Source organism: Nanorana parkeri, unplaced genomic scaffold, assembly GCF_000935625.1.
Source record: "Nanorana parkeri isolate BGI_ZX_2015 unplaced genomic scaffold, ASM93562v1 scaffold290, whole genome shotgun sequence".
Lineage (NCBI taxonomy): Eukaryota > Metazoa > Chordata > Amphibia > Anura > Dicroglossidae > Nanorana > Nanorana parkeri.
In genome coordinates this window covers 960,042-971,582 of record NW_017306558.1, presented here as the reverse complement: position 1 = coordinate 971,582, position 11,541 = coordinate 960,042, and the positions used below count along the sequence as shown (strand labels likewise).

The following is an 11,541-nucleotide window of genomic DNA, read 5'->3' as shown; positions in this document are numbered from 1 at the left end:
TGCTGCAAACACATTTTGGATTCCCCTTGCTTTCATTCCCAGTGACACCAGTGATCAGGACAGGTAGAGAATGTGATTCTCCCTAACAGGGACACAGACAGCAATAAGAACCTGACCGTTGTTCTAACCCCCTCACCACTCTATCCAAATTGAAAAAAAAAATTGCCTTTAGTTATACTTCAAAGGTTCAGTGAACTTTAAAGCACAGTGTACTTATTTTTTTGCCCCTGTGCCCTACCTAACCAATTCCACCCCCCCCCCAACCCACAGATGTATACTTGCCAAGATCCAATGACCAGGGTCTCCAGTGTTTGTCGACATCACATGGCACAAGTCTTCCTCTCCTGGCCGCACCTGCACACTACAGCCCCATAGACATCAATAAAACTGTCTTCCAACCAGGAGACAGAGGTAGAAAAGCCCCATAGGCGTCTATGGGGCTGTAATGAGCAAACACAATCAGGAGACATGTGGTGTGGGATGTCAACAAACATCAGAGCCCCCAGGCATCGGATCTGCGAGCTACATCCTGTAACAACATCCCGATCTGTTAGGTCAGGGCACAGGGGCAAAAATAAATTAGTGCACTTTCCCTGAAACACCTCAGGCCCCATGCCTGTAACTGTCAGGCTTGCTATGCCTCATGGGACTTGTAGTTTCCCAACAGCTTGAGGGACAGATTTGCCCACCCCTGGGCTAAAGGGTGAATTAAGAGGCTAGCATCCCTGCCAATCACCTGCCTGTTGGGCAAAAGAGCCTCAATATTGACCAGAATATAAGCGGTGGGCAAAGATGCCCATAGACACTGGAGCAGTGGTGGCGAACCTTGGCACTCCAGCTGTTTTGGAACTACAAGTCCCATGAGGCATTGCAAGGCTCCGACAGCCACAGACATAACTCCCAGAGGCAGATGCACGTTGGGATTTGTAGTTTTGGAACAGCTGGAGTGCCAAGGTTTGCCACCACTGCACTAGAGCGTCATAAGTCATGCCGAATTAGGCGGCAAGCCTAAACAAAGGTCTGGAAGGTGCTGTGGGCAGACACCTTCCAACAATGGCGATTTAGGGGAAAATCAGAAGTGCAACCTGTCCTAGAACTAGATCCTCTGAGCTGCATTGGCTTCTGGTATCTGCAGGTACCCCATAGCCATTAGGGGATTGGGGACAATTGGGTGAGTCATCTGAGGTCTATGGATTCCTACTGTTATTTGACATACTCACCACCACCACCAGCTTCCTAGATGTGCTAGAACTACTATTCCCAGAAGGGCCCAATTATGTCCCTTGTTTATCTGAACAAGTCTCAGACTGACCTCTGATGTGTCTCCTGTCTGTAGAAGTGCAAGTTTTAGCATACCCGCTCCCTACACTGAGAGACCCATCCATCTGGACTGGCCCCAGCTCTCAGACTGCGAGCCACATCCTGTAACAACACCCGTGACGGATGGCACCCTGTAGAAATCACATTCACAATCAAATATATTGTTTTATTTCATTCGAAGTTTAATGCAGGTTTCAGTTTACTTAACACAACCGTTTCATATCACACCTACACATAGTTTCGTAACCCGCTCTTATTTCCTCTTCCTGTGTGGACAGAATGGAGGAAGCAGAGAACCTCTTCTATTTTCTACAAGAAACTCCTCGCTGAACTCTTTATATGTTGCTGTAAAAACTCTCAGGATAGAACTATGATGATGAGAATCATGGACTGTAATATGTCACATGACAAATGGGTCTTCTTTATTCTATATCTGTTATTTCACAAGCGGGTCCATTTTTCCGGGTATGATAATTAAAAGGTAGCTGAACAGATGCAGTAAACAAAAACATACTACGCTTTTCTTTTTATAGAAGAACTCTGGGCAAAACGTTTTAAACCCTTGTAGTAGGGCTACCCCCGCACGGGGTTAAGTGCTCGTTTTTGTCTCGGTGCTTTAAAAAAAAAAGTTATAATCATCCGAAATGCTGAACCGGCTCCCTGCTTCTTCAGTCTCTAAAATGTGTCTCCTCCGCCATTGCAGCATTGGAATGTTCCTCGGCATCCTCACATCTATATACTGTGTATAGAATGCAATGATTTACAGCACCTTAGACCGCTGCAGAGGACGGGGAGAGACACTGAAAGGACCAGCCGAAGAATAAGCCGACTCCACAGTGCAGGTGAGTATAACTATTTTTATTTTAGCACCTAGACAAAAACAAGCAGTTAACCCTTACAGTACAGGAGGGGTAGCCCCACTGCAAGGGTTAATAAAAGTTTTGCCTGCAGTCCTTCTTTAACTTTGTTATTTTAAAGAGTGCTTGACCCCTTTTTCCCAATCAGGCAATTAGATTTGTGTACTTGTATAAAAGTAACTTATATGTGCAGATTCTGCAGACGTCATTAGCCCCACAAACTCTTTTTAGGTGCCCCCAAAAGTCTTGTTGTCACCACTAGGCACGGCCATCTTGTCTATGAAGGCAGTAGCAGCAAGGGAAACTGGCCTGGCCAGGGAGTGGATCAGGAGGAAGGACAGCACCAGTTGGCATAGCAACATGGCTTCTCCAGTCACATGACTGATAAATTGTATCAACAAAGCAGCCTAGGAGTGAAGGAGGCCTTAGGGAAAGGGGTTACAGGTCACCAAGGTGCGAAAGAGGTCCTAGGGAAAGGGGTTACAGGTCACCTAGGGGTGAATGAGGTCCTACGTAAAGGGGCTACAGGACGCCTAGGGGTGAATGAGGTCCTACGTAAAGGGGCTACAGGACGCCTAGGGGTGAATGAGGTCCTACGTAAAGGGGCTACAGGACGCCTAGGGGTGAATGAGGTCCTACGTAAAGGGGCTACAGGACGCCTAGGGGTGAATGAGGTCCTACGTAAAGGGGCTACAGGACGCCTAGGGGTGAATGAGGTCCTACGTAAAGGGGCTACAGGACGCCTAGGGGTGAATGAGGTCCTACGTAAAGGGGCTACAGGACGCCTAGGGGTGAATGAGGTCCTACGTAAAGGGGCTACAGGACGCCTAGGGGTGAATGAGGTCCTACGTAAAGGGGCTACAGGACGCCTAGGGGTGAATGAGGTCCTACGTAAAGGGGCTACAGGTCACCTAAGTGCGAAAGAGGTCCTAGGGAAAGGGGTTACAGGAGGCCTTAGTGAAAGGGGCTACAGGTCACCAAGGTGTGAAAGAGGTCCCAGGGAAAGGGGTTACAGGTCGCCTAGGGGTGAATGAGGTCCTACGTAAAGGGGCTACAGGACAACTAGGGGTGAATGAGGTCCTACGTAAAGGGGCTACAGGACGCCTAGGGGTGAATGAGGTCCTACGTAAAGGGACTACAGGACGCCTAGGGGTGAATGAGGTCCTAGGTAAAGGGGCTACAGGTCACCTAGGTGCGAAAGAGGTCCTAGGTAAAGGGGCTACAGGACGCCTAGGGGTGAATGAGGTCCTAGGTAAAGGGGCTACAGGATGCCTACGGGTGAATGAGGTCCTAGGGAAAGGGGTTACAGGTTGCCTAGGGGTGAATGAGGTCCTACTTAAAGGGGCTACAGGACGCCTAGGGGTGAATGAGGTCCTAGGGAAAAGGGACTACAGGACGCCTAGGGGGGAATGAGGTCCTAGGGAAAGGGGTTACAGGTCGCCTAGGGGTGAATGAGGTCCTAGGGAAAGGGTTACAGGACGCCTAGGGGTGAATGAGGTCCTAGGGAAGGGGGCTACAGGACGCCTAGGGGTGAATGAGGTCCTACGTAAAGGGGCTACAGGACGCCTAGGTGTGAATACGGCCTTAACTGCTTCTCGGCCGGCCGTTGTACATATACAGCCGGCCGGGAGCTTCCTGGATGTAACAGGCCGTGTATACACGGCCTGTTAGCCCCGCACACTCGGGCACGCTGTGCTGCGCGCACGAGCGGGAAACGCCATCAATTTAAAAACAGGCAGCGATGCCTGTTAACATACAATTCGGTACACGATCTCCCTCCAGTCCCCTCTCCGCTGTCAGAATGCAGACGTGATGTAGGTTACATCACTTCCGCATTCTTGTGTCACTCTCCAGCTTCAGATGCTGGAAAGAAGCTGATGGAGCAGATCTGTGCTTCATCAGCTTCTTTTGGGGGGTCCTAGGTGACATTAGGGGTCTTGGAGACCCCTGATGTCTCCATAAAGAGGACCTGTCACATCTTTTGCTGTCACATAGAGGGGTTTCTCAGCCCCCTCTGTGATAGCAATAAAGTTAAGTGGGAAAAAAAAATAGGAAAAAAAAAATGTAAGTTTACCCCAAAACATTTAAAGTCGCACATAAAAAAGAATTAAAAAAACAAAAATGTTTTTTAAAGTTCCCACCCATACATACACACATGCAAACATGAGTCAGGGGTGCATGCCTGCGAAAGTGACGATTGCGCCCATTACGCCGCACATGTTACATATCGCCATCAACGCCGCAGTGAGAGCAATAAGTCTAGGGCAATCAATCACTGATAACACTAAACTGATGAGCTGTAAAAGCTTTCAAAGCTTTGCCTATGGTCAATTTTGAGTATGGTAGTTTTTTGCGATTTCACGGGTGCGCGCAATTTTTAAGCATGACATGTTTGCTGTCTGTTTACCCGACGTGACCCTGTCTTTTATATTTTACCAAAATAATTGGGTAATAATAAATGTTTCCTAACATAATGTAAAAAAAAACCTTTTTTTTCAAAATTTTCAGGAATTTTCCCGAAATATAGTAAAAAATAATAGTGGTGAATAAATACCACCAAAAGAAAGCTCTATCTGTCCCCCAAAAATGGTATAAAATTCATTTCAGTACAGCGTTGCATGACGGAATAGACGTCAGTCAAAGTACCGCAGTGCTGAACACTGAAAAATGGCGTGGCCGGGAAGGGGGGCCAAACACCTGGTCAGGAAGTGGTTAAGGAAAGGGGATACAAGACTGCTCGGTGTGAATGAGACCTTAATGCCATTCAGTTTGGGTTTTATGTAGTTTTGCATTCGTTCAAAAATAATAATATTGAAGTAGTAGCAATAAAAAATGGATGCCTAGAAGAAATGTGCAGAAGAACCTCTGAAGTGAACAAACACGTCATCCGAGAGTCACAAGATTCCCCAGCCTCCAGGAGGAATGAGTCAAGCCGGTTTCTCAATGTAGACTTGTGTTAAATGTCTATAATTATATGACTGGAGGCTAAAACTGTGCAGCCGTCCTCCTACTGAAATCCTCATCCAGGGAGAGGAACATGTCCGAGCATCATATCCATACTGATGAGCCTCGTCTCTGCAGATCACCAGACCTCTCATCAACTTGACTCTTTCCTGTCTGGGAGTGATGCAATAACATGAAACCAGCAGCATCCCTTCCAGTGACTTCACAAGCCTCCGGACTGTCTACTGCTCCTTGTCTGTACACAAAACACTGTCCTCACCGCTCAAATAGATCTCCTTATACATTAAAATGCTTGTTGACAGAGCTGATGAAATAGTGAACCAATTCTGCACCTTGAAGGTCATGATATGAAGTCACCACACAGGAAGCCAGAGCTGAGCATTAAGAAAACAAGACGCAGGAACCTGTGCTTCCCCAACAGCTCAGGAGGCAACATTAGAGTCTCTAGAGACAAGTTACTGCTGTGCTGGTGCAACCAAACTTCCCCAAGACAATGCTGGCTGATGAAGCAACGCAGACCTAACTAAAGTGAGCTACAGTCCATATCAGGGGTGGGTTACATCACTTCCGCATTCTTGTGTCACTCTCCAGCTTCAGAAGCTGGAAAGAAGCTGATGGAGCAGATCTGTGCTTCATCAGCTTCTTTTGGGGGGTCCTAGGTGACATTAGGGGTCTTGGAGACCCCTGATGTCTCCATAAAGAGGACCTGTCACATCTTTTGCTGTCACATAGAGGGGTTTCTCAGCCCCCTCTGTGATAGCAATAAAGTTAAGTGGGAAAAAAAAATAGGAAAAAAAAAATGTAAGTTTACCCCAAAACATTTAAAGTCGCACATAAAAAAGAATTAAAAAAACAAAAATGTTTTTTAAAGTTCCCACCCATACATACACACATGCAAACATGAGTCAGGGGTGCATGCCTGCGAAAGTGACGATTGCGCCCATTACGCCGCACATGTTACATATCGCCATCAACGCCGCAGTGAGAGCAATAAGTCTAGGGCAATCAATCACTGATAACACTAAACTGATGAGCTGTAAAAGCTTTCAAAGCTTTGCCTATGGTCAATTTTGAGTATGGTAGTTTTTTGCGATTTCACGGGTGCGCGCAATTTTTAAGCATGACATGTTTGCTGTCTGTTTACCCGACGTGACCCTGTCTTTTATATTTTACCAAAATAATTGGGTAATAATAAATGTTTCCTAACATAATGTAAAAAAAAACCTTTTTTTTCAAAATTTTCAGGAATTTTCCCGAAATATAGTAAAAAATAATAGTGGTGAATAAATACCACCAAAAGAAAGCTCTATCTGTCCCCCAAAAATGGTATAAAATTCATTTCAGTACAGCGTTGCATGACGGAATAGACGTCAGTCAAAGTACCGCAGTGCTGAACACTGAAAAATGGCGTGGCCGGGAAGGGGGGCCAAACACCTGGTCAGGAAGTGGTTAAGGAAAGGGGATACAAGACGGCTCGGTGTGAATGAGACCTTAATGCCATTCAGTTTGGGTTTTATCTAGTTTTGCATTCGTTCAAAAATAATAATATTGAAGTAGTAGCAATAAAAAATGGATGCCTAGAAGAAATGTGCAGAAGAACCTCTGAAGTGAACAAACACGTCATCCGAGAGTCACAAGATTCCCCAGCCTCCAGGAGGAATGAGTCAAGCCGGTTTCTCAATGTAGACTTGTGTTAAATGTCTATAATTATATGACTGGAGGCTAAAACTGTGCAGCCGTCCTCCTACTGAAATCCTCATCCAGGGAGAGGAACATGTCCGAGCATCATATCCATACTGATGAGCCTCGTCTCTGCAGATCACCAGACCTCTCATCAACTTGACTCTTTCCTGTCTGGGAGTGATGCAATAACATGAAACCAGCAGCATCCCTTCCAGTGACTTCACAAGCCTCCGGACTGTCTACTGCTCCTTGTCTGTACACAAAACACTGTCCTCACCGCTCAAATAGATCTCCTTATACATTAAAATGCTTGTTGACAGAGCTGATGAAATAGTGAACCAATTCTGCACCTTGAAGGTCATGATATGAAGTCACCACACAGGAAGCCAGAGCTGAGCATTAAGAAAACAAGACGCAGGAACCTGTGCTTCCCCAACAGCTCAGGAGGCAACATTAGAGTCTCTAGAGACAAGTTACTGCTGTGCTGGTGCAACCAAACTTCCCCAAGACAATGCTGGCTGATGAAGCAACGCAGACCTAACTAAAGTGAGCTACAGTCCATATCAGGGGTGGGCAACCTCGACACATCAGCTGTTGTGGAACTACAAGTCCCATGAGGCATTGCAAGACTGACGTTTACAGGCATGACTCCCAGAGGTGTCATGGGACAGCTGAAGTGCCAAGGTTGCCTGCCCCTGCTCTATACCGTTGTATTTTGTAAAGAGACCCTGCGGCCATGCCTATTTAGGGCAAAGTGACAAGAAAAGCTTACCTCAGACCACCTTATACTAACCTGGCTAGTGCTACTCCGCTGCTCATACCTCCGTTGCAGCTGCCATAAAATATCCGGTATTGGCTGGTATCAGAGGTGGGCAACTGAGGACCCCCAGCTATTGTGAAACTACAAGTCCCATGAGGCATTGCAAGACTGACGTTTACAGGCATGACTCTCAGAGGCATGATGGGATTTGCATTTAAAGCACAACTGGAGGGTGGGAGTTGCTCCCCCTGGGTTAGAAGGAGAATGTTGTCACCTCTTCTGTCATCTGACAGTGCATGGGCCTACCTTTGCATGGAAGGAGGAAGTCCAGGTATGTTGTGGAGGCAGCCATAGAAGTAGCAGGGGAGCCCTGTGCAGGTAAATACAAGGTGGTCAGGGGGATATCCATCTCTCCTTACAATGGGCCTAACCCCAAAAACACAAAATATGATGTATTGCAGCTTACTAGTCCTTAGATGTAGCGGCTGGATTTGTTTTCTTTTTTCAAGCTATTGTCCTTTATTTTCAGCCGGTGATCCAGCCGGATAGATGCCATTGGCCCAATATGACCGTACTCAAAACCCAAGCTCACCCCCAGTGGAGGGATTTCTCATCACCTCCAAGGTCTGCAGGAAGTGAAGGGAAATCTCCCCAGCACAGATGGTAAACACAATAAAAAACCTGACAGAGGTTCTATCCCCTCCCCACTGTGTCCAAAACTAAAGAAAGGTTTAGGTGAGAGTCGGAACTTATCGTTTATTATGGATGATCTTAACTCCATCCAACATGCAGAAAAGACTGGCAACCAATTAGCTTCCAGCTTCAGGCTGTTCAATTAAAAAGTGACATTAAAGTCAAATCCCCCCCCCCCCCCATGCTGCTTTAAGGACTTACCTTAAATGATGCCTCTTGATCCGATCATCATCTTCTTTCCAGTAGTTTTCAGGGGTCCTTCCAGCGCTGGTGCCAGTCTCTGATCCAGCGCTGACTGCTGTCTTTTGTGTCCCACGGAGCCTGTGCGGGTGCACGCTGCCTGCATTGACTTACCCTGTGTCTCTCCTCTTCTCCCAGCTGAAGATCTGAACTGGGCACGCGCCCGCCCCATAATCCTTTGAGGCTCCCCAAGAATCTTCAGACGGCAGCACGCGGAGACACAGGTAAGTTTAAACCTATTTGGTTCATTTTGTTGTTGCATGTATCTACTGCTTGCTAGCACGCAAAACACACGAGGCTGTAATGATCCTTTAAGCTTAAACATGAAAGAAGCTGATTTGGTTACTATTGGCAACTGCCCTATATTCTGTCTGCTCTAGTTTCAAGAAATGTAAAGGAAAACTGTCTGGGAGAACTATGTAAGCTTCCATGTCTGATCTCCTTCTAAGGATGCTAGATGCCAGGCTGTCACCTCCTTCATTATTTTCTGCATCACTCAGCATAAACAAGCATGCAGCCAGTGAAGTCACACCACTCAAGAGTTCAACCCACTAAATCAGTCAGTAAAATGCGGTCAGCAATGGCACCCGGCCGATGGCTCAGTACAGGTGTGATAATCTGTGAAAAGCCAGGATGTTGCCACCATTTTCAGGAGTCCCTGTACCCGGAGATTGGGGCTGGGATACAGCTGTTGGTGAACTCTATGTGGTCAGATGACTTGGTGACATGCATTAGATAACAGTGCCCGGGAACCTCCCCCTCGCCACAGAGCCCCCTTACACCCCCGTATACCACCACAGCTATTTACCGCTGTCAGGCAGACAGGCCCTGGGGACCCCCAGGCCTCGTGTTTACATATGCCGGGATCCCGTCCTTCGCTCGGTGTCACCTCCAATCCCCCAGCCAGTGACGTCTGTACAAAAACAACTGCGCTGACACCCGGTCCACAGGCAGCTGACAGGCGAGGTGTTCCTTAGGCCGCGACGGATGCCGGGAATTGTAGTTCAGCCCCGCCTACCGAGCTCGTGCTGTCAACAAAGAGGCGGGACCAACGGTTGCTATGGGGACAGCAGCACACACAGCACGGAGCCAGAGGTACGAGGTGGACCCGGAGCACGGCGTAACAGGTGAGCCGGGGGATACATAGCAATACAGGCGGTGCCACTGCTGAGGTCAGCGCCATTCTTCTAATACAATTCTCACAGCGACTCCATGCATTGGCTGGTGTTATGGGCATAAGTTGTACCTTTTAATATGGTGTACGGCTGCACCCTGTCACTATGTTAAAGTAAATTGTGTGTGTGTGTATATATATACATATATACTGTAATGAGATGGTTGCCTTAGGCAGCATCTCACTGGGTCAAGCGGGAGGTCACGGAAGGGGGGGGGGCAGCTGAGAGCTCTTAGCAACCTGAGACGTCACTGGTTGCCAGGAGCTGAACCGGATTTCTGTGGCTGGTGTCCACCCCATCTCCTGGCAACCAGTGACGTCAGTGAGCTGGGTGGGAAGCCGCACAGAGCCATCGGACCCAGAGGTAACCAGCATCCAATGGTAGAACACCAACCCCCTCCTGGTAACGTGCATCCACCGCCAGAACCCCACGCACCAACCCCCCTCCCCCAAGAATGACCATGCACCCCCAACGGTCACAATGAAAGCTAGGGGCTAACAGCTCTTAACCCTTGATTGTCACCGCCACTGTCCAATTGGGGGCCAGCAGACTGAAGATCACACCCCTGCTATAAGACAAAGGTGAAGATTAAGGCCCCATTCACACTGAGCGATTTTTGCAGCGATATCGCTCATATTTCCACGCGATATCGCTCTATGTAGCTTCTCCAATCCATTTCAATGGAGCTGTTCACATCTCGTCGCTCAATATCGCTTGTAGCTCCTACATGACCCTTTTTTCAAGCGATTTTGCTGCTGATTGCATACAGCCCAATAGGAAAAAGTCGCACGACAAGACGCTCAATATCGCTCATCTAAAATCGCGCGATTTTCATGTCGCTCAGTGTGAATGGGGCCTTATACAAACTTTATTTTTATAATGATTACCAACACAACTGAGAAATGTTCAATGCAAGAAACAGAAACCGCCCGAGATTTACAAATGTCTTTTATTGTAAGTCACAGTTGGATTAGTACTGGATACATTCATTATAAAACCCCCTCCATGGAAGATCATAAAACCTGAACACATGCTATCTGCTCAACCTACCTGGTACCACTCAGTCTTCCTTCCAATTTCTTCCCAGCTGGACACTGAGCTCACAGAGAATGTGTGGCCACACCAAGTCATGACCCATCAACAGGCACAGGATCTGGCTTTCCAATGAAGTCAATGGAGTTTGGGCTTCATTTGTGTTGTGTGCACAGACCAGCTGGGAAGATGGTGTAAGAAAAGCTGAGCGACGTTAGGTAGACCAGGCACAGAAGGTTCCCTGAGAGAAGTACTACAGGTAGGTATTTAAACATGCTAAGTGTGAGTGTGATAACTAACAGGGTTATTCACAAAAGGGTGAAGAGTTTGGAGAAGGGAACAATCTAGGACTGGGGTGCCCACAATTTTTCGTCTGGAGATCTACTTTTCAAATGACGAGCTCAATGAGATCTACCAACGAAAAAACTCCTGCATTCAGGGGCGGGAGGGGGCGTGGTGGTGCATTGAAGTCAATGGCACAGCAGTCAGGCCCCTCAACCACAGTGCGATCGCCTGCACCTGGAACCCAGGCACATTAGTGCCTGCGTTCTGGTCCAGTGCGATCCGCAAAAATGCTGCAAGCACTATTTTTGCAGATTGCACTGGACCGGAATGCAGGCGATCGCACTGTGGGCGGGGGGCATGGCTGCAGCGCCATTGACTTCAATACAACTCCACACCCCCTCCCGCCCCTGAACGCAGGGAGTCGACCGACTTGCATTCCAGTGCGTCCTAGAGGCCCCAGCATTCTGTCCTCCCGCGGTGCTCGTGTGGCCGAATGTGGTCAACGTTGCACATGGGGGAGAGGTGTCCTGCC

At 47.8% G+C, this 11,541-nt stretch overlaps 1 protein-coding gene across 1 annotated transcript in view; it reads right to left on the bottom strand.

Annotated features, from left to right (window-relative positions):
- The window catches only part of CCPG1 (cell cycle progression 1), a 40,811-nt gene extending 31,272 nt beyond the window's left edge, over positions 1–9,539 (bottom strand). Inside the window, exon 1 of the mRNA XM_018557572.1 lies at positions 9,326–9,539. The gene's annotated coding sequence lies outside the window, so the exon portion shown is untranslated. The remainder of the gene's footprint in view (positions 1–9,325) is intronic.
- Between the last annotated feature and the right edge of the window lie 2,002 nt (positions 9,540–11,541).